The sequence below is a fragment of the Grammomys surdaster genome, unplaced genomic scaffold, assembly GCF_004785775.1.
Source record: "Grammomys surdaster isolate TR1022 unplaced genomic scaffold, NIH_TR_1.0 126063, whole genome shotgun sequence".
Lineage (NCBI taxonomy): Eukaryota > Metazoa > Chordata > Mammalia > Rodentia > Muridae > Grammomys > Grammomys surdaster.
The window spans coordinates 2,473,437-2,494,553 of record NW_021620873.1 but is presented as its reverse complement, the minus strand read 5'-3'; the positions used below and the strand labels follow the sequence as shown (position 1 = coordinate 2,494,553).

General features: G+C 48.4%; 1 protein-coding gene across 2 annotated transcripts in view; it reads right to left on the bottom strand.

Moving 5' to 3' along the window:
• The window catches only part of Znf423 (zinc finger protein 423), a 241,208-nt gene that overhangs the window by 187,884 nt on the left and 32,207 nt on the right, over nucleotides 1-21,117 (bottom strand). The window contains exons 1-2 of one of the 2 annotated variants that reach the window (XM_028755499.1): nucleotides 19,046-19,060; nucleotides 9,388-9,588 (exon numbers count right to left, since the gene is read on the bottom strand). The gene's annotated coding sequence lies outside the window, so the exon portion shown is untranslated. Of the gene's footprint in view, nucleotides 1-9,387; nucleotides 9,589-19,045; nucleotides 19,061-21,117 lie in introns of those variants that run through there. The other variant, XM_028755498.1, reaches the window with a different exon arrangement.

Here is a 21,117-nt window from a genome sequence, read left to right as displayed (position 1 = left end):
AGCAAAGTAAGTCACCTTGACAGGTACCCCACAACGTGGCGCAGGGCGAGGCTTTCAGTCTTTTATACTTGATTACATTAGAATTCTCACCTCTGGAAGAGGATGCCCATGTTGCCTGGTCTCTACCTCCTCAACTCCTATCCCACAACACGGAGCTGCTGACTTCCTACACTAAGTCAAAGTCATGTCCGTGACTGTCTCCCATGGCACAGCACGTGTCCATCGGTTCTGCAACAGTGAAGATCAGGAACAAGTGATTCCTAGTCTTGGCTGTTCTATTGGGTATCAACCTTAGGACATCTAGCCTGACCATTGAAAACAAGCCACATGCTCTACTGAGACTGCTGAGTTAGGAGGGTAGTCACCTGTGGGTACTGAGGACACCTTGTTTATTTGTTTGTTTGTTTGTTTTTCGAGACAGGGTTTCTCTGTGTAGCCCTGGCTGTCCTGGAACTCACTCTGTAGACCAGACTGGCCTCGAACTCAGAAATCCGCCTGCCTCTGCCTCCCAAGTACTGGGACCAAAGGAATCCACCACCACTGCGGGGCTGCGAGGACACCTTTACTGGAGAAAGACTTGGGGTGGTGTCCTGAGAGGCCCTGGAGAACAAGGTGTGAAAGCAGCATTACTTCTTAGTTCCCTGGACTAGTGATCTATGATCTGCTTGCCATTTGGGTTGAGTCTCTAAAGTACATTAAGTAGAGACCTACTATGTGCCAGGCAACTGAAGAAGTGATTCAAATAACTCTACTTTCCAGCTAGGTTATGCATTCCTTCCAGCTAGGAACAGATGAGCACATAAAGACACATAAAGACACTCACGTGTGTACACAGTATGTAGAGCATCTGTACTTGCCTGACAAAAATTTCCAAACTACAACAGATAAGAGACGGCTAGACTCAGACCTCATCAGGTCACATGTGCAAACTAGCCTGGTACTAGGTTAGGTTTGGACCTTGTGGTCTAGCTGAGACCAAGCACAGGAAGCCAAGAGAAGCTTTGAGACTTTGTGAGAGAAGGCAAGATTCTCCCATTAAGGAGAGATCTGGGCCACTGCACTCCCTGGAACTCTCTTCCCTGCTCATTTAGGCCAGGCCTAGCCAGTGTCTTCAGAAGGCCTACCTCACGCCAACTCTTGCACCCTGGGCCACCAAAGCAAGTTCGGTGATGCTAAAGCTCAATAAAGTAGCCAGGATGGCCAGGTGGGAAAGGATTAAAAACCTCTCTTTACTTGGGAGAGTCTCAAGTCCACCAGAGCAGCACATGTATACAGGTTTCCCCATGGTCCAGTGGAGCGCTGTCTTCTATAGTGCTAGATTTGTTAGGCAGCTGTGAAGATGAGCAACCAGACAAGTTGCACTCGCTCTGTGTAGTTGGGTCAGGGGGAGGATGCACTGTAGATGTTCTTCTATCACAATCTGCATCCCAGGTGCTCCAGAGGACCCCCAGTACATGCTAAGTAACATTTGTGAGACGAAGACGGACATTCTGCTCATTTCAAACCTTCCTTCCAAAATCAAAAACCTACCATATCCAGGCACAGTGCATACAGCATCTGTGGTGATTACCCAGAATGCAAAGCACCTTAACTTAGGTGTCTCCATGTTCATCTTGCCATAGGCACCCCTTTACCATTTAGAAGCTACATAGCCCACTGTGGCAAGATCAGCAACACTCATGGAGTGTCTACTGTGTGCTCTGGCCACAGGCAAAGGCGACCTTAAGAACAGAAAAGAGAACAAGATCCAAGCCTGGACATCAAAGAACATCAGGAGCAAGATGGGTTGGCAAGCTGTCTGATCTTTGCCAATCTGGTAGGTTAAAAACGACATTTCCCTGTGGCTTAAATATATAGTTTTCTTATTATAAATGGAGCTCCGAATCTTTTTAAATGTTTAAGATCCCACTAGTATTTCTTTTTCTGGTTCCATTTCTATCCTTTGCACATGGGAGATATTCAAAATATCTAACCAGCAGTGTGGTACCAGCCAATCAGAGCGGGCACTGGCCTTCGGCAACGCTGTCATCTCCAGTGGCTTGGCCATGGCTCAGCCTAGGCCCTGCCTGCTTTTCTGCTGATTTATTGACTGTTTGCTTACAGAAGCTCCTTACACATTGAGGAAAACAGCCTTTGCCTGTGATATGTGTCGCATTTGATTTACTATGGCAGGTGTGAAAGCAGTATTACATTTTTGTTTTTATGCAGTTTGATGTTTCTATCTCCTGTTCTATGGCTTCTAGGTCTGAGGTTATAGTTAGAGAGGCTCCACTCACCCTGGCCCTATTAAATTGATTTCCTAACTCTCCCTATGTTTTCTTTTAGTATTTTTAAGTTTTCTTTTTCTATTTAGAACCCAGATCCCCATGTGATTTACTTTGGCCTGAGGAGTAAGAGAGGTCCAGTTTCCTTTTATTTCAGGATAGCCACCCTGCTAATCTTAGTCCTAATTCTTGAGCAACCCATGTATCCTCGTGCCTTAGGTTTCCAGCCATGTTTGGACATATGGGCTTGTCTCCTGCCTCCTGCTCTGTCCCTGGACACTTAGAACCCACTGGCACCAGCCCAAACTGACCTGGGTACCACCCCTGCCACACTCCTTTCCCTGAGCCCTTCCTCCTGCCTGTGCTCCACCCCCTGATCTCAGGAACTGTAATCTGTCCATGGCTGAACAAAGCCACTCCACCCCAACAGACTAACATTAGGTTAACATAGAAGGAACTGATCCTTTCCAGCCAATGGGCTGCCTCTTTCTTTCTTCCTCTCTTTCTTTCTTTTCTTTCTTGTGTCATTCAGTAGTCAGTCTTGTCTGTTTGCCCCCCACCCCACCCCAATATATATGTATGTCATTTCACTGGGTTTGTGTCTCTGACTTCTATACATTTGGTAGCTAATATTACCCCTTGCTCTGTTCTTTAACCAGATACTATCTGTACACAGGAAATCTCCTGATGCAAGAGACTACTCAAGCCCCCAAGGCCTTCTGCACAGCTGTGTGTCCTTCCTCACACTTGGAAGAAAGTCACACCCCGCACCTGTGTGTTTGTCAGCACACTGCCCAGTGACTGGCTCTATCCCTTCTCTGTATTACCCACATGGAGCCAGTACGTAGGATGCCCCAAGCTGTTAGTGCAGGGAGGGACCTCTATGCTGTTAGAGCAAGAAAGAGGCCTAAGCTGGCATGCAAAGCCGAGCCCTGGCCAGCAGCAGACAGGAACAAGGCCAACAGAGGTGGCAGTTTTTGTGCAGCCCCAGACCTGTAATTGGGACCCACAGGTCACTCTGGCTACAACTAAACAAACCAGGGCCTAATTAACTTTCCCCTTGGCTTCTGCTACGGCCATATCTCACCTTCACCAGAAAAGAATGGCTGGCCTTTCAGAGGGGCTGGGAAACAGCCCTTGGTCCCCAGGAAGAGACAACAATAATAACCCAAGAACATAGCTTTTGAAACAGAGTCTCCACTTGTGTTTTTGTGGTTGGGCCTTTAGGAAAGCTGTGTCCACAGTTTGATTCGGAATGCTACACAGTCTCTAGCCTGTGTGCTTGCAACAAACAAGTCAGACCTCGTCAGTCTCCTGTTCTTTCCATATTTATTATTCTGGGTAAGCTCCTTCAACTCCGAGCCTCAGTTACCCAGTGTATAAATTGAGAACAAATGGGAAAACTCCTGACTCTTGCTAGGATTATTGTAGAGACTATGTGGAGAGCATTCATTCATTCATTCATTCATCAATCATATATTAAGTACCTCTGTCTGCCAGGCGCTGGATTAAAATATAATGGAACACAACCAATGTCACTCTTGTCCTCACGAAACTTAATGAGGGACATGGACAGTAAATGGTGAACACCGTTACAGGCTCCCTACAGAAACTGATGGGGCATGGACCACAGGCATGTGGTTACAGAGAGAGAAATTAGGGAAGGTGGTAGGGGCTGTGTTTCAGGCAGTCTCACAGGGCCTTGTATGCAGTAAGAGCTAAATATGTGCAGAGTGGTAGGAAACAGCAGTCCATGCATACAGAAAGAAGTATTTGCTTATTTTTTCACTCTGAGCGCCAGGGGCATGATGGGCCTCAGCCCTACTTCTCTTCAGCTATCGTGTAGCCGGAACAAAGTCAGAGATGAGAGGACACCAGAGAAAGGGAAGACTCAGGCTCAGGTCAGCACCAGTCCAGCAGGCTTTGTCTATTGCATGGAACACGTCCCTACAGCTTCATATTAGACCCCACGGTCTTTCTACAGAGACTGCACCTGCCCTTCCCTGTAATGAAAAGCCAGATATACCAGCTGCCCCTTTAGCAAAGAGGCCACTACCTCTAAAAGCCATCAGTAGCTCAGCTCAGGAATCGGGATTGTTGCAGGGTGGGATTGACAGCCAGCTTTGGGCACTATCAGAAGAATCGCTGGAAAAGTCAGTTTTAAAATGTTACAATGGCATAGACAGAGCACCCAGCATCCTCGGGAGGGCAGCCTCATTCAATTAGGCCAAAGCAACGGTCAGCTGAAATCACAGACTAGCCTCACAAGGTAGCACTGGTGCCAGGAAATGATAAAAGATTCTATCTGAATCTAGACTAAAGGTCCAGAGTGATCAGCTTCAATGGCACATAAACATTGGAAGCTGCCCCTGGCCAAATGGACGCTGCTCCTGCAGAGCCCCAGGCAGTGCCCAGAGACGCTTTCTGAAGTCACTGGAGTCCCCCCGCTCCCTGCTATAACCGTTCCTAGCACTTTTCATGGCCAGAACATCACATCACAAACAGTGTTTGGGTATATTTCAGCCCTCTTCCTGTTCCAATGTTATTTAAGACAGCAGAGTCTGAATTAGTGGGGATTTTCCATAAGCTGCAATTCAAAGGGCTATCAAATGCATGGCATCTCCTAACAGGGGGCCCACATGTCACATACTAGGCACAGCAGGCCAGCACAGTGACAAGCCAACACTGTAGAGACTCACCCTGTTCACAGGATGAGATACCATCCCAGACACCCGAGCTTCCTCCCCTCGAACACTATGTGAAAGCCAGAAGCCCACTCTCTCACCCCACCCCAAAAAGACACTGCATAGTGACATGAGATTCTACCCAGAAAAAAGTTAAAGGCTAACCAGGCCATACTGCTGGTTCTTGGTGTATGCTTATAACCCCGAGCATGGAGACCAGCATCTGCTTCCCCTTGGCCGGGGGCTGGAGAAAAACAAAGACAAGAGGTGTTAGAGCAAACAGAGAACATTAGAGTTTTCTTTCTTTTCTCACAGCCTAGAAAAATGCACACATGCCCTCTGTGTCTGGGGGGGGGGGGGGCAGAACTTCCTTTTAAGTTCAAGAAACGGATAGGCCAAACATGGCCACTCCTGTCAAGGAACAATGACATCTTCTGAAGCACTGACCAGAAATGAGGATTCCTCAGGAGAGGCCCAGGTGCCAGGTAGGGTCATCCTTAAGACTGTCGTTGTCACCTTTACACAGAAAGCTCCCCTTCCCTGTGTGCCCCCCCTTCACCTGGGTTGGTCCCCAATACCTGTAACTCCTCCCTCCCATGCTGATGAAGCCAAGTACTGCCCCCTCCATCTCTACTCCCGACGCTTTAGCTAGAAGAGATCCATGTTATGGATCGGAGATGTCCCCTGAAGGCTTGCGCGCTGGGGTCTGGGTTGCCAGCTAATGGGATTCTGGGAAGTGATTATGAAGACTCTGACCTAACGGATGGATTGATCATATAACAGAATTATTGAGGAACAGGCCTAATTCTGGGACGTGAATCACTGGGGGGATGCCCTGAAAGGATGTACCATGCCCAGTATATACATTTTCTTCTCCCTTCTTCCATCCCTTCCCCCTGCCTTCTTCCTGGCTGTCAAGAGAGGAACAGAATTGCCCTGCTGCATCCTTCTCCCATGATGTTCTGTCTCATCATGGTCCAGAAATAAGAGTCAAATAACCAAGGACTGAAATCTCTGAAACTGGGAACCAAAATCAATCCTTCCACATTTAACCTGTGTTTTTCTGGTGTTTGATCACAGCAAAGAAAATGTGACTGACACAGGTCCCACTGCCAAGGAAGTTTTAAATCAACTCCATTCAAGACTACCCAGCCCTCACCCTAAGGCAGTAGCTAAAGTGCTTGACATGAAAACTCGAGGAACTTAGTTTAATCCCCAGTGCTCCACCAAAGGCTGGGTGTCGTGACTCACACTCGTGATCCCAGAGCTCAGAAGGCAGAGGCAGGTGGATCTGTGGCACTCGCTGGCTGTCTAGCTACCATCACCCAAACAACAAAAATCAGGTGCCAGTGAAAGACCCTGTCATCAAAAAAAAAAGAGGCAGATGAGAAATGACAACCCAGGTTGAGCACTAGCCTTCACACACACATATGCACTTATGCACATCCACGCACACGCACACACATTTTTTTTTCAAGACAGAGAGGGTATGATAGACTCTTGGCTGTCCTAGACTTGCTTTGTAGACCAAGCTGACCTTGAACTCACAGAGATCCATCTGCCTCTGCCTCTTGAGTGCTGGGATTAAAGGCATGCGCCACCATGTCTGGCCACATATATGTGATTTTTAAGACAACCATTTCCCATGAACGCGCCCATCAGAGCCCTCCACTCCTGCCATGACAGCTTTATAGATAGGCTCCCCTTTCTCCACATCCCAGCAGCACTGGCTCCTACAAAGGACAAGACTTCCATTCTCAGAGGGTGGCATCAGGAAAGATAGGTAGTATTGCCCTTGACCCCCAAATTTTCAACAGAGAGAACTTTGGGTCCAATAGTCTCTGATATGTATTGTGTTCCTTCCCTCCCTCTAGGAAGGGCGGGGCTAGAGAGAACACCAATGGCCAACGGCCAATAACCTAAGCAGGCTGATGAGACAATGAACCACCATGAAACCCCAGGAGGCCGGGTCTCAAGATGAGTAAAGATGAGTAGAAGAGGGTGGTGGGCAAAGGGCAGGAAGCTCCGGCTCCTTCCCTACACCTCACCCCACAGCTCTGTGTTCACATTCTCCAGAACAGCTTTTAGAGCAAGCTGGTATTTACAGAAAAAGTGTTTCCTTGAGTTCTCTGAGTCACTTTGGCAAGCTGTTCAAATCCAATGTAAGGGAGTACAGGACCCCAGTTTAGCTTCTTGGTTAGAAACATGGGGCAAAGCCAAAGCTTGTGGTCCCTATCGAAAGTGGAAGAACAGTGCTAGAACTGAGCCCTCTATATAGAGCATCCAAGGCTGTCTCTGAACAGGCAGTATCATGGCTGAATTAGAGCAGAGTCCACTGCTCAGCAGGCTGGCTGCTGGTGGGAAGAAATCCTTACCCTTGACATGTATGTGTTCTGTGCTAAGTACCAAGTGGGAGAATCAGTTAGACACTGAGGGTTTTTTTCTTTTTCAGATAAGACTGAGCATAAGACTACCTTTTAGACAGGCTTGTCACTCAGCAGAGCCCTGGAGCTGCCAGACACACTAGCATGGACCTCTCTGAGATGTCTGTCCCCAGAGGTGACACACCCGTATCACCTTCTGCACAGCATGCAGTGGGGAGGAGGGCTGGTGACACCATCAGCTGATCAATGGTGAGCCCAGCCAAGGAAACTGAGCTGCTGAATCTTGTTTGTTTATTGGTCATTGGTTTGTGTTTTTTTGAGACAAGATTTCTCTGTATAGACCTGGCTGTCCTGGGAACTCGCTCTGTGGACCAGGCTGGCCTTAAACTCAGAGATCTGCCTGCCTCTACCTCCCAAGTGCTGAGATCAAAGACCTGTGCCACCACCACCAGACTATTGTTTACTATACTTTTTACATAATTTTACATAGTACAAAAGCAGAAACCAAGTTCCCCATGACATCTTTATGCTAAAGTCCAATCAATGCACGGAACAGAACTGGTAAAGTGAACTGGCCAGGATACCAGAGTACCTCAGAATGAAAGGCTACATGCTTCCCACACAACAGCCTGCAATGCAGGAAGCAACTGGAGAGTGTGGCACACCCTAGGTTGGGGAGGGTTTGGGGGTAAGGCCCAAACAATTTCCAGTGGTTCATTTCCATGAGCCTACGAGTCCTAGGGAGAGTCCTGCACGTGTCTCATCCATGTCCAGGAAGCGCTCAGCTAGGGTGATAATGAATTTCTCCAGGACGCTTTTAAGCAAGGTCACTACTTACACTTGAACTCCCTTCCAATGCTCCAGGTTTTGGGGGTGTTCCTAGATATCACATATCACATCCCAATGGAGGTCGTTAGTGGGGTCCTGTTAGGAAGTAGGCAGGGCTAGAGTAGGCACCACGAACATCAATACCAAAGCTGAGCACCCCTCAAAAAGACTGCTGCAGAGTTCAGCCTGCTGGAGGCCACCAGCTGAAGCAGTTAGCTGCTGACTCTTATTTGTACACAGACCTCAGCTTCGGTGCCTGCCTCTCCCCACCTCTGCTCCTGAGTCTTGTGGTTTCTTCTCCACATAGAAACACTAGCATTGTTAAGAGCATGGTTGTGTGTAACGGATAGGGGCCCTTCCCGGGGATCTGATGAGATGGGAAACGCTTCTCAGCAGAGGCCCAGCCATACCTAAGGGCCTTTAAAAAACAAGGTAAGTGAGGGGTTAGAGTTTCAAGCTTCTTCCTATCAGTAAATTTGAAGTGGGTGACAGTCTCCAGGGCTTTAGAAAACGGACCTGAGATTTAAAGATCCTTTTCCCAAAACTTGTATCCAAAGGATTTGACTGATGACCATGATGAAATGCAGGGTTGTAAAGAGCCCAGAGATGCATGTGTGGCTGGCACACCCCAATGCATGTTCCCAGCTCCCTACTCACCAGAAAGAGAGTCTTAAGTGACTCCACATGACACCATGTCTCAGCGCACCCTCCAAAGTGTTGGATTCCTTCAGAATAGAGCTGCCGCTACCTCTAGCACTTCTCTTACTCATGAGGAGTGCACCAAGCCCAGAGGTAGACCTGGGTCTCCATTGCACAAGTTGGTCTTGATCTTTGAAATTTCCCCATCCCACCACCAGTCCTTCCACACAGCTCACTGCTTTGCATGGCTTTCCACACTCAGGCTGTTTAACCTTGCACTAACAACCTCTTAGTTGCTAGGTTTCCAAAAGGCTTTCTATAAATCTGGGGACTCACCCACTTACAGCCCATATACTGTGGAGTAGGGTAAGTCAGTACCTCTACCTAATTTCTGCTTGCCAGGATGCTGTGGCTTTTATTTAATTTTATTTAAAAGAGGATACAGGGTACCCAAGACACCACAATACAATGACATTAACTGTAAAATTACATTATTAATTCTTTAATCTCACTTGAGGCTTCAAGCTGTTGCTATGTCCAATTATCCGTGTAACCACCTGTCAGAATCCCGGCGCTATTTAGCATTACCTCCAGGACAGCGGTGGGCCCGGTGGTCCGTCAGGTCTGCCAGAGACTCGAAGTCCTGCTGACAGTGATCGCAGGTGTAAATTGACTCATCTTCCACGTCTTCATCGTCCTCGTTTCTCTCCTCTTGACTTGTCACGCTGTTCCTGTCTTCCAGCGCGCGGCTGGTTTTCCGATCACACTCTGGCTCTCCTTCTAGGCCACCTGCCAACAGGAAGAATACAGTCCACATCAGCCGACGGGGTCTCGGGAAAGGGGTTTAAAAGAATCACCCAGTATTTATTACGATACATTTAATTACTCTACCGCCTGGGGTCCATTATTCTCGACACCTCTCAGTATATTAATATATTGGGGGGAGGGGGGCTGTAGCATGTGGTGCAGTAATTCTCAACTAGATTCTTTAATTCGTGGCGCAAATCTTCTAGGAGGACTTCCTGTCATCTTCCCTCTATGCATGGCTGCTGGGGTTTTGACCCCTCAGGGAAGTGAGAACGCTTTAGCATTTGTTTCCTAAAAAATCCAGTTCTACAGCATGCCTCTCTGTAGCCCCCACAGCCGCACCCAGCACACCCAGTTTCCCCTGAAATCCTCCTGCAGTTTAGAACGGGAACCTCTCAGCCACCGTGGCCCTCCACACAGCACATCTCCCAGGTCTCTGCAAATGTCCTATCTCTGGAAAAAAAGAAAGGGCATGAAGTTGACGGGCCCAGGATGGCTAAATCCAAAACTTGAATGAAGCTAGCCATGGTGGCACATGCCATCAATCTCTGCATTAGAAAATTCCCAGTTCAAGGCCAAAGGGAGTGAGTGACCTAGTGAATTAGCAGCCAGTCTGGGCAGAGTGAAGCCCTGATTCAACAAAAGAAAGGAAAGGCCACAAAAAGCCTGAACAGATCCAGCCATTCCTGGTGACCAGGGAGCCACATAGACAGTAAACACCAGGCTTGGATGATGGTAGCGGTTTCTGTAAGAGTAACAACTGCTCTGGACTTAACCCTATGCGGTGAGCTTGTGAAGGAGAATCCCTGCATTCACATGCTTGGCAAATCCATGATTCTGAGTACAGAGCCCCATTTCACAGCCTCACACCCCAGAGCATGATAAAGGAGCTCAGGTCACGTGGTGCAGCATCTCGCAGAGAGGGACAGCTCCGGGAGTCCCATGTCAAAGTAGGGCCTCCCCATATCCAGAGGAGGTGTAACATCTCAGCACCATCCATTCCTTGACCTCTGTCTACCTTATAGCCCCACACATCTGTGGGGACAGAGAATAGCCTCAATCTTAACAATTAACAGAACTTGCAAAGGAACACACAGAAAGAAAAAAATAACATGGTAAACATACTACACATGCTAGTAACCCTCATAAATGTCAGTGGCTTAATTAAGTGTGTCCGTTAAAATACAGAAATCCTTGGGTCGGAAAACCCAAGTGCATGCTGTCCCTTTCTATATACAATTGTCCTAAAACAGGTCAGAAACTGGCAGCACTGACCTAAGTCAACGAAAAAGGCCGCTGCCATGCATAAATGTATTCATGCAAATATACATGCATGCAACAACAACATGCATGTGTATGTGCATGTATGCCTGCACATAACTATAACCAAAAAAGGCCTAGCAGACAACCTTTACATTCCCCAGGGTCAGTCACCAAAGCATCAGAGAGACCTGAAGCCAAGAACCCATTCAATTTGAGGTGCAAAGCACAGACCCATAAATATTTCAATTTAGAAACAGATGATGTTATAAGGGCTCTATTTCTCCTGTCTGCAAAGAACACACATTTCCAAACCCCCAGCATCAAGAACCGGGGAACACAAATCAGCTCATTGGAGAGCCAGCTGCTGCCTTCCATGGCAGGGAGGAGTGTAGGACGCACGGCAGAGGCAGTAAAAATCAATGCTTCCATTTGTGGCCCATCAAAACATCTCTCTTCTTACCAATTAAGGGATGTACAATTTTTAGGTTCTTTTATTACCAGAACAAGCCAACTCCCGGCAATACAGAAATCCCATTAAAAGCATATTTATCTCAGGGAATCTGATCCACGGCAGCAAGAGCGACGTGAGAAACAGAAAGTGAAGAAATAAAACATCTCACTCAGAGCCTCTGAAATTATCATCATCACAGAGCGTACTAACATAGGCAAGCACCGCTCTCTGAAACTCTACTTCACTGTCTCTTTCCTTAATTTAAAAACAAAAACAAAGAAAACCTTCTGTAGAGGATTTAAAAGAGCCATAATTCCAGCAGTATCTGCTCTACCAACTCTCTAGATAGTAAGTTACACTCCACACCAAGCCTTTGCTGCTTTACTTAACACACAGTCTAATAGACATATTTAAATTACCCCATTGTTATTTTTTTTTGCCGTATTTACTTGGCAATTTTAGCTGTAATAGCTCAGCGAATCCGCAATTGGAACCACAAACACTACACTGCATTTGATCTCTTTAAATCTGGTACATCCTGTTGACCCGGGAGTGCATAAATCAGAATGTCAACCCTCAGTTTTTATAAGGCAAAAAACCCATAAAGGAGTCCAAGAGTATAAAGCCGTCTTAAGAAACTGTCACCTCCTCTATGTCTGGCTGCTAATGGGAAGGCAGGGTGGCTGTGCAGAAAGGGGCAAGAAGGGGGCAAGGGGCAGAAGAAGAAGCCAGCTCGGGATAGATGGAGGCCCAGACCTCACGGATCCAGCCTCCCAGGGTGAAAAGCTCTCCAGCCTGACCTTCAAGGAAAGTAAAGCTGAGAGAAGAGTGTCAGACAGTCCAAGTTCTGAGAAAGAGACTTTTCCTTAAGACCCAGCCCCCAGGGTCCCTGAAACAACAACAACACCCTCTGACCCTGGGCAGGACACCCTGTAGAGTCTCCTTCCAAATAAGAACTCTTGCTGGGTGGTAGTGGTGGTGCACACCTTTAATCCCAGCATTCAGGAGGCAGAGGCAGGAGTTTGAGGCCAGCCTGGTCTACAAAGCAAGTTCCAGAACAGCCAGGGCTACACAGAAAGGCTCTGTCTCAAAAACCAACAACAATAATAAAAGAAAAGAGGAAAGGAAGAAAGGAAGGGAGGAGGGAGGGAGGAAGGGAAGGAGAGAAGTAGAAGAAGAGGAAGAAGAGAAGGAAGAGGAGGAAGAAGAGAAAAAACCCTACTCTCCTATTCAGCAGCACTAGAATTTCACCAGAAGGGGAAAAAGAATGAAAAGAGTTTTGTTTTTGTTTTTAAGATTTATTTATTCATTTTATGTATTTGAGTGCTCCATCTGCCTGTATACCTTCATGCCAGAAGAGGGCATCAGGTCCCATTACAGATGGTTGTGAGCCACCATGTGGCTGCTGGGAATTGAACTCAGGACCTCTGGACAAGCAGACAGTACTCTTAACCACTGAGCCATCTCTCCAGCCTGTCTTGTCTTTCTTTTAAGAGAAGAAAACAGAGGCTCCTTAGAGTCACCCCAAGCTATTCAAGAAATGGAGCCTATTCTGTTCAACTGTTGAGACATCAGCTCTCAGAGGTGCAAGGCTCTGGGGCCAACATCTTGCCTGGAGCGATCTGTGGCTTCTCCTCTATCCTGGATCCACCGGGATCAGCTGCACAAGTCTCTAGGGTCAGATGACTGGCTTTCCCTACTTCTCTGACCCCAGGGATTGTCCTGCCAGTCCCAGCTAGCCTATTGGTCTCCACTCTGAGACTGCATATGGCTAAAACAAGCACAAGAGATAGATGTCCAGGCATATCCAAATCCCTACCAAGTCCCTATCATCTGCCACCCCTGTCTGTAGCACAGTGGCATCATTTGCCACCCCTGTTTGTAGCACAGTGGCATCATCTGCCACCCCTGTTTGTAGCACAGTGGCATCCTGGCTTCAACCAAAGCCAGGCCCCTCCAGCCACCCGATCAGACACAGTACTCAGCAAGCTGGGAAAGGGCAGCCTGCTGGTTTCACATAGGTCGAGGCCTCTGGGCCTGTGACAAAGCTGTTAGTTCCTTTCCCTCCCAGCCCACTCCCGTTCTCCCAGATGCCATCAACAGCAGCTGAAGCCTTGAACAGGGGAAACCCAAGCTACAAGGACTTTGCATGGAACTTGTGACCACAAGCATGGTACAGGAAACCAAATGAGCCCGAAACTACTGCCTTCCCAATCCAAATTGACACCTGCCTCTACTTCCCAGGCCTCATGCTCCACCACAGACAACTCAGTTTGACACTTTCTCGGGTTTTGCCCAGGAAGCCATCAAGACAGAAGATGGCATTAACTGAAGCTCTGTGGGATGCCCAGCGCGGAGTGTTACGAGCAGTTGCCACCATGTCCCCACTCTAAGTAATGAAAACAGGGTTCTATAGGTTAGTCAAGGCCAGAAGGGAAGGGGTGGGACCATCACACTGTCCACCCACAGCAGAGACAAGAAACAACCAGCCAAGGGTTGAGGAATGTGTACATGTCGTCAAAGCCATTTGGGGGCCTGAATGGCCACATAGGCCTTTCAGTTCCATGAACCGTCCAGCTGCTTCTGCCTAGAACCTAATACTTCCGCTCCCTCGCAGCCAAGGTATCCTTTCCTCTCACCAACCTAACTAAATTCCCTGCACAGACTCAGGACCCCTGCCCGCCCTTCCCCTTGCTGTAAGAGCACTTGGTACGTAGGCTGCTCGTGGGGACCAGCTTGCTCTTTCTCTCTCATTCACTGTGGCAGTCTGCATTTTCTAGAGACACCAAAATAGTTCTCATTCCATCTGTCCCTTTGCAGTGAGTCCTTGACCCTGTACCCATCAAGAAGGACTCACTTCCCCTCCACAGCCCCTCCTCAGGATGGCAGCCTTGGCAAGCCCCTAACCTGGAGAATGCAATGGAATTGACGTGCAGAGACTGAGGGTAGGAGGCGGAGCTTGGAGCTTCCCAGCAGGTCTCCTGGAATACTCCCACTGGGAATGGAGCTGCCAGACTGTGAGAAGCTCAAGGTTAGCAGAGCCTCCGCTTAACTCCCAGCCTCTGGTACCAACCACCAGCCATGGCGACACACCAGGTCAGGCTTCCAACCCTGATAGACTTCTGACAGCTGTAGCTCTGGCTACCACACAGCTGTCACTCAAGAAACACTAAGAGAACCTGCCACCGAGACCCAGTGAGTCCATAGAATAGTGAGAAATGACAATTGTCAGTCACTCTAAAGGACTGAACACTGGTGCCTTGACTCACTGTAGTAACTGGGCAGAGCTTGCCCATCAACCATGAGGCGTGTCTATGGGTGTGGATATGGGTGTGGCTATGAGTGTGCCTGCAGCTGCTTCTGCTCACTACCATACCCCTGCCTTTGGTGCAAACAGCACATGATGGGCACTCACTAAGTGCTGAGCGTGTGGGAAAACGAACTGGCTTCAAAGAAGCAAATCTCTATCTATAAGGGTGGGGACCTAAGGAAAACAGACTTCACAGCCCTGTTTAGTGGATGGTATTAAGTGGGACCACACAAAGATGCCATCTTTTAAGTTGAAGAACTCAAATATTGCTGATCTCAAAGCATTCAGCCTATCTGTACAGAGAGCCTTCCATGTCGCACTGGACTCTGGCTTCTTACACACACCCCTACCATGCCACTCCACCCTATAAAACACAACCCCTGAATCCAAAGACTTAGACTGGAGGTCTCTGGTAACAGAGGCCATGACACACCCTGCTTCTCAGTAGGAAGGTAGTTCCTTTATCACACCAAGCCACAGTCCTCCTCAGGATGACCGTGTGAACGAGGTCCATAGTCTCTGAAGAAAGCACCACACTGCCCAAGAAGGGGCAGGGAGGGCATAACAGTTTGTCAAAGGTAGAACAAGGAGAGCCAGCCTCCCCAGCAGGGGGAATCTTGGGGTCCTCTGCCCAAGGCTCCCTTGACATGGTAACTTGATGCCTAGATACCATGGCAACCCCAAGTTTCAGACAGGGAAGCAAACTACACTAGGAGAACCCCAGGAAAGACAGCTCTGGATTCCAGATCCCCAACTAACCACTGCACAGGACATTAAAGGAGTGTGTGTGCAGGGAGGGGGTGATACCTGAGGAAGAGCTGAAGGGAAAACAAACAGCTGTGCTTGCCCAGTGTTGAACAACAGCAAGGGAAAGTCTGGCACTATGGGTCTGGGAGACTTCCTAGCCTCCTGATCGGGGGACTGCTGGAGCTCCTTGGCACCTAAGGGCAGCTGAGACAGACTGAGCAGGAATCATCAGTGACTGAAGGACCTCTGTCCTGGTCCTGGCCAATGCACTGCACCGAGATGGGGGCCTCTTTTCTTCCCAGGAGGAACTGTAAAACCAGCTTTCAGGTACAGAGCCCTAAGTACCCTGAGGACCTTCAAGAACCATGGAGAAGGTCTGTCTTAGGGACTGTGGGTCTGAGCACCATGTAATGGATGCAGGAGACTGCAATATCCCAATGGCAAAGCTAGAGAGAATGTATCAGTGCCAGCAATCACACGCCTTCGTTCACTCTCCCTTCCCCCATAAATGTCTCCTGAGTGCCCTGTTTGTGGCAGGCATAACATACACACGTATGTTTGCTACAAGTGTACTTCCTGGCCCTGTTTATCTTGGTGGTCTCAAAGACCACAAAAAGCTCACCATACCAAAAAAAAAGAAGAAAGAAAAGAAAAAGAAAGAAAGAAAGAAAGGAAGGAAGGAAGGAAGGAAGAAAGAAAGAAAGAAAGAAAGAAAGAAAGAAAGAAAGAAAGAAAGAAAGAAAAGACATGTAATAAATGTGTGGGCAAATGAGTGAGCAGGTGAACGGCAGAAAGGAAGATGGAGCAGAAATATGGGTTACACAGACAGCTTAAGACGCCCCTGCTACACGTGACCTCAGAAGTGTCCCCCACCTGAGCCTCTAGCTCCTGCAGCACCCACAAGGCCCTGAGTGGGACCCACAGCATCTGTTCCTACCACAGCAATCGAGAGCAACACTCACTAAAGGACAGCCACGGTCGAGACCAGCTAAGCTCCACCTACCAAGAAGTACAGGAGCCTAGTGGAGTTCTAAGGGGGTGAAGGGGTGGGGTGAGAGCAGGCAAAGGCAGAAAGAAGGATCACAGGAAGAGGGGGCCTGGGAATAAGGAAAGGGCTCAGGTCACAGTCAGCCAGGCAGTCAAGTACCTAGAAGGTCTCCTTTCTCATCACTTCTCACAACCAGACCTGGATGTGAACCAGGCACTCTCCATCGCTGAGGAAAGCAGAACCGCCCAGTGTTGAGTTCCAGGTACATCCAAGGGCTGAGAACCTACTGCCTGGGAAACATCAAGACACCTCAGTGTCTTGCCTCAGTTCAAACTCACATCCCACCATTTAGCAAGTGGGAACTTTGAACAAGTCATTTCCTGTCCCCGAAGCTCATTTGGATCTTTAATACAAAGCCTGCTACCAAGTCCATATGATATGAGAAACAGTTCATGGTTACTGGCTTATCGCCGCTGTGAGTCAAGTCCAACACACACAACATGACGAGCCAGGCAACGATTAAAGATATCACACAGCAAGTGAGGCTTTGTCTGTTCCTAAGGAAGAAGAAGGATGCAAAGATCAAGGCACCTGCCCCTGTGAAAGGCACAAAAAATGTCCATGTAGAACACCGCCCCTCAAAAAAACCTCACTTAGCCCAGAGAGGGGATTTGAGTGACTGAAGTAGTTCCAAATGCCCTCCTCCCTAAACAAGCTTGCCATGTGATTTGAGTCTGCCAGGGGCCAGCACTGATACATCTACCTCACACACTTCACTGGCCACCTTTCTTGTCCTTGTCCCTACTGTGGCTGAGGGGGAAACAGGCTGGAAGGTAACTGCTATTTCCATGTTTATTGGAGGCAACATATTTCTAAGTAACAAATCTATACTCCATTCTAACAGCCTGTAAGCTTCTTCAAAACAAGTTCTCAAGGCAAGAAGCACTTTCAGAACTTCGGTGCTGGGGCAAAAACTCTAGCTTAGCTTCATCCATATCTGCCTGGGCCCTGACTATGAAGAAGAGGACATTTTTGATACAGCCTGAGATGGTGGACCTGCAAGTCCCTGAGACACAGGGACAGGCTGAACAGGGCCACGAGCCTCCGTCCCAATTAGCATGTTTGTGCATCCATTTTGGACCCTCAGTTCTGAGGTAGCCATTATTTATCTGTATATTTACAATATTTCCAGTGCAAACTAGAGCTTAATAGTCAATCTAAGGTGCTCCTGCCATCAGGGCTCTTGATAAATACTTTGACACACAAGTTATGTTCTCCCTCTTAAAGAAGGACGTGACTGTGGCCCCCCAGTCAGGGCCAGTGGGTTCATGGATGGAAGTCAAGTCAGGGTCAGAGTCAGGCTGAACTACACAAACCTTGCTAGATGTCCATGAGGAACTGGTTCAACCCAGCATCCCAGCTGACCCTGGAAACGACCAGAACTTTCCAGAGTACATATCTTTATCCATGAGATATTCTGGAACCTGCAATCAAAACTGGCTAACCCTGCTGTAGCCAAGGTTTCCTCCTCCCTCCATGTCTTCCATTGCCTGTCCCAGCTTGTAGTCTATGGTGGCAATTAAACACCACGACCAAAGGCAACTGGAGAAGAAAGGCTTACACTCCAGTGTCACAACCAGCCCATCACTGGGGAAAATCGGGGCAGGAACAAGGCAGGAGCTGATCCAGAAGCCATGAAAGAATCACTGTCTCACTTAGCTGGCTTTCTTATACAGCCCAGAGCCATCTGCTTGGGATGACACCACCCACACTGTGCTAGGCCCTTCCACATAAAATCACTAATGAAGAAAATGGCCCATAGACATGTCCACAGGCCAGTCTGATGAAGGCACCTTATCAACTGAAGTTTCTCTTCTCAGATAATCCCAATTGTGTCAAATTGACAAGAACAAAACAAACTTAACCAGCATATCTTGTGATCTATAGCCCATTAAAAGAGATGTCACCATTAGACCGATTATACAGAAAGCCAAGTAGCTCAGACTGGGGTAAAAACCAGTTGCTACTCAGACGCTGTCTTAGTCAGGGTTTCTATTCCTGCAAAAAACATCATGACTAAGATGCAAGTTGGGGAGGAAAGGGTTTATTCGGCTTACACTTCCACATTGCTGTTCATTACCAAAGGAAGTCAGGACTTGAACTCAAGCAGGTCAGGAAGCAGGAGCTGATGCAGAGGCCATGGAGAGGTGTTACTTACTGGCTTGCTTCCCCTGGCTTGCTCAGCTTGCTTTCTTATAGAACCCAAGACTACCAGCCCAGGGATGGTACCATTCACAATGGGCCCTCCCCCTTGATCACTAACTGAGAAAATGCCTTACAGCTGGATCTCATGGAAGCATTTTCTCAACTGAAGCTCCTTTCTCTGTGATAACTCCAGCTTGTGTCAAGTGGATCCACAAAACCAGCCAATACAGACACCAAGTGAAGGGAGTCTCTAGCATCACAGGAACTGTACACATAGGATATTCCTGGGAGGTCAGTGGGGTACAAGAGAGTGGCCCTTCCTGGCTTCTAGAGATAGTTATGGAAGGTGCCACCCAGCACAGTCTTGTTAGCTCTTTTTTTTTTTTTTTAAAGGGAGAAGGGTCCTTAAAGGAAGTCTTTATTTTTATGTAAAATCTCTGGAAGTTTATTCTGTGTGTGTTCATGTACTACTTACTATTCGTGTCACAGCACACATGTGGAGGTCATATGACAACTTAGAGGAGTCTTCTCTCCGCCTTCTGCCACCTGGGATCCAGAGATCAAATTCAGGTTCTCAGGCTAGGCTGCATTTGCTCTTACCCACTAAACCATCTTGCTGGCCCCAAATCTCTGGGGGTTTTATGTGTTAGCTTTACGTTTTAAGCTGGGCTTGGTGGCCCACGCCTTTAATCCCAGTATTTGGGAGGCAGAGGCAGGCAGATCTCTGAATTCAAGGCCAGCCTGGTCAACACAGAGCTGAGGAGGTGCACAGGGGGTCAAGGGGGCGGACTTTGGAAGACTGGATTAGCCCTAAAGCTCTCGGCTGGGAGTGTCCAACATGGTATGCTCCACAGGACCCACCAGGGGCTCTCACACCCAGGGTCATCTGCTCAGTGCTTCCTAGCTAAGGAGGGCAGCTGAGCAGTATGACAATGTCCTTTCTTTGGACACTGTAATCGTGATTACTCACAGTGCTGAGCCTGTATCCTAATTCTGTACACAAGGGTGATATCCTGGCCTGGTCCAGGCCATGAGCTCTTGCTGGCATCACTCCAGTTTCTGCCAACCAGATCCTGGTCAGCAGCGAGCTTCCTCCCAGACACAACCCTAACAGGCACAAAACTTTATATCTGGCGTCCACCGCCGTTTACCAAATACCTACTAGATCCTAGTCACTGTTTGAGGCACTGTAAGTGCCCCATTGAACCAAGCACAGCTCTGTACTATGAAAAAGCCAATGTTCAATCACAAGCACCATGTTCTTGATGATTGGCTATGAATAAGGGGAAAGCACTCTTCCGCAACTCAGCTGTTTAAGCATGGAGTCTATTCCACAATGACACGGGGACATGGCAGCTTCCTCTGCCCTCAGCACACCTGCACAAGCTCACTTGAGATAGGTGCGGTAGGAATGGAAAGCAGCAGGGCAGGTGGGGTGGAGGAAAGGAGAGGAGGGGACATAAAGGACAGCTTTCCAAATGCTCTTGCTGAAAAGGAAAAAATAAATGGTTTCCATTAAGTAGTTAACGGTGACAGTCCTCGGAGCCACACAACCTTAATAGAACCAATCTCACCACGTGCAGTGGCGAAGAGCTGGAGGACAAAGACACCCTGGAACTATGAAAATTGCACACTGTGACTTGCTAGAGACCTCCTGAAATGGTGACCATTCTGCCCTCCCAGAGCTGCCAGGTGACATCTCCAGGCAGGCCAGAGGTAGGCAGGAAAAGAGGGTGTTTAGGACCCCATGGGACCTAGATCAATCCAGCTGATTTGTGGCTAGGGCCAGGCCTGCCTCTCCTAATTACTCCAGATCCTGGTATAGAACTCAAGGCCAAGATGCTGAGATAAAAATCACCCCCTTGTAGTGGCTGCAGAAGAAGAGCCCCATAAAGAAACAGGGGGAGTGAAGGAGTCTGCCTTTCTCTAACCAGAACCCACAGACTACAGAAGCTTGACTGAGAACCAAATCACACACAGAGCCCAAAGCAAGCAAACAGGAAGCTGCTGTGGCTTCTGGGTACCATGCACCTTGATGGTCCTCAGTGGGACCATCTGTAAGATAAGGCATGGACTGTGTGGGAACAGCTTCCCACCCAGGAGGGAACTCCTGCTTCTGCCATCCTCTGCGAGGGCTCCAAAGAGCACTTTCCAGAAGCTCAAGAGCCCACCCGGCCAACCCTACCTCACCAGCCAGAGCCACACTAAGTAAGTCCTATGCCTTGCTTCCTGCTTACTCCCACGAGTACCATGGGCACTTGTGAAATACACCTCCTTCTGCTATTGATCACCGCAGTTTGTTGGACCAGCCTCCCATGCCCTTTAGCATCCAGTGTGAGGTCTGGTACACAGTAGGTGCTCCAAAAAGACGTGTGAACCAGGTGTGGTGGCACAGTACTCATGAGGCAGAAAGGTAGGAGGATCTCTGAGTTCAGGGCCACCCTGGTCTACCTAGAGAGTCAAGACCAGCCAAAGATACATAATGAAACCCTGTTGAGAGAGAGAGAGAGAGAGAGAGAGAGAGAGAGAGAGAGAGAGAGAGAGAGA